We start from the raw sequence: 2,686 nt of genomic DNA, 5'->3' as shown, positions 1-2,686 counted from the left end.
GATTTATAGTAATATGCTGTATTTTGTACTGCGTGTGTGAAATTTCAGCAAGATTGAAGAGATTATGGATAAAGATGCTTATAAAGTATAAATGGAGATACTAATTGTGAGTAACAAAGTTAAGCTTCTTTCCACAATAGTAGTAAGAAAATATCTTCGAAAACATAAAACAATGTAAACACGTAACATTGTCGTTGTATCATCATTGGTTTGGCTACTATTAAAATCTAGAAAGTGTTGACCTTTACATATAGGCTTTTGCATAACTTCGTATATTTTTCATTGGTCTATTCATTGGAATTATCCTAGCCAAGTTGATGGGCTCTTGTACATTTATCTGAAAACTAAAAATAAGTTCGTATTTTTAAACTTTTTTATTGCTATGATTCAATAAGCAGAGTAGTGGCTTCTAGAATTAACTGTAATGTTTTGTAAGGAAATTTTATAAACCTTCAAGGTCAGTTTACATATTATATTTTTCCAGATTAAAAGCACTAACTACATTGTAAGAAAAGGTTTTATTTGGAAATATGTATGATAGATGTCTGAGATAATCTCAGTTTATTGCCTATTGTCCCTGCTTAAGTTATATGGTCACCCTATTTAGAATACTTTTTCCAGTTTTCATGTGTAATTTTTGATTCTCGTAGGGCATACAAATGTTTTCCTTGTACTGTATTCTGTTGTTTTGAATGAATAAAGTACTTCTCCATGATGTTAGTTTCTTTTGTCATCAGAGAATAGTAGGGAAACATTTCTACAGAATAAAATTAGTATGATGAATTAAATGCAGAAAAAAAAAACCAATGACACTTTGTGACTTCTATCTCAATGCAACATTCTGTGTATTTTGTAAGTGCATGTAGTTCAAAGGGCCAAATAGCTGTATATTAATAGTTTTTCGCTAAAAAAAAATAGCAGTCCCCTGACCTTTACCATTTTTTTCCCTTGAGACAAAACATTTCTCATCTTCTAACTTACTATTTTCTTTCTTTCCACTTTTGTGAATAGCATACTTATAACACTACTACATTTTTTCCAGTTTTAGACATTCTTTATTCATTTAGATGTCCTCTTCTCCCCAAACTCACCACACATACACACTCTTCTCATGTCTACATCCTTCTTAAATATATGTATTAAAATTTTGATTATATTAAATATCAATATTTGGTGTTTATTTTTTATGACCTTACCAACACTCTCTCGGTTAAACTGCATGGTAAAAATGATTGTGCTCTCTCTCCTACGCAGCTTTTTTCTCCCCTCTTAAAGCTAATAGTTGTCTTTTTCTGGCTTACTTTTTCTGTATTTACCATAAATGTATTCGAAACTCTTCTGTGATGTGGCAGGAATTCCAACAATTTCAACTTCGTAAAAAAGGCTGCTCTAGAACCTTCACTTGATCCAATAAGGAGTGGGGGATGGTTTCACAATGATTCAAGCACATTACATTTATTACATTTGCAGCCGCTCCCCAGTGCTAGCATCACCGCCTCAGCTCCACCTTAGATCATCAGTCATAGAGTCTCATAAGCAGCGCACAACCTAGATTCCTCACATGCACAGTTTACAGTAGGGTTTGTGCTCCTATGAGAATCTAATGCCGCTGCTGATCTGATGGGAGGTGGGGCTTATGTGGTGGTGTGAGTGATGGGGAGCGGCTGTAAATACAGACGAAGCTTCACTGGCTCACCAGCCGCTCACCTCCTGCTGCGCAGCCCAGTTCCTAATGGGCCACCGACTGGCACCAGTCCTGCGACCCCCGGGGGTTGGGGACCACGGGATTACTTTACTGATTTTTGAAATATTCAACAAGGCTTGTAAACCAGAATAGATCCTACTTGACCATGGCCCCATAATTATTTTTATACATTATTGTATTTAGTTTACTAATATTTTGTTGAGGATTTTTTCATCTAAGATTATGAGATATATTAATATTTGTCTGTAGTTTTCTTTTATTCAAATGTTTTCATCTGGCTTTTGTATTAGGATAATGCTGACCTAATAGAGTGAGTTAGGATGTGTTCCTTCTGCTTCTGTTTTCTAAAAGGAAGACTTGGTATTACTTCTTCCTTAAATGTTCGATAGGATGGTACTTATTTTTGGAATGTTATCAATTATAGATTCAATTTCTTTAATAGATATAGGACTATTCAGTTTATGTATTTTTCCTTGTATAAATTTTGGCATTTGAGTCTTTCAAGGAATTGATCCATATAATCTAAGTTGTCAAATTTGTTGGCATAGAGTTGTTCCTAATATTCCCTTATTATCTTTTTGACATGTATGGGGGTCAGTAATGATGACCTCTCTTTCATTTCTGATGTTTGTGTTTGTGTCTTCTTCCATTTTTCTTGGTTAGCCTTGCCAGACCTTATGAATCTTTTTGATCTTTTCAAAGAACTAGCTTTTGGTTTCATTGGTTTTTCTCTATTTTTTTCAATTACATTGATTTCTACTCTGATTTTTATTATTTTATTACTTCTGCTCACATTAGATTTATTTCGCTCTTCTTTTTCTAGTTTCCTAAGGTGGAAGCTTAAATTAGTGATTTTATGTGTTTCTTCTTTTCCAATATTGGCACTTAATGCTGTAAATTTCACTGTGTTCTACAAATCCTGGTAAACTCTATTTTCATTTTTATTTAGTCTAAAATATTTTAAAATTCGTTTTGAAACTT

The sequence above is a fragment of the Propithecus coquereli genome, unplaced genomic scaffold (assembly GCF_000956105.1).
Source record: "Propithecus coquereli isolate 6110/MARCELLA unplaced genomic scaffold, Pcoq_1.0 Scaffold55, whole genome shotgun sequence".
Taxonomy (NCBI): Eukaryota; Metazoa; Chordata; class Mammalia; order Primates; family Indriidae; genus Propithecus; species Propithecus coquereli.
Note: the sequence above shows the minus strand (reverse complement) of the source record.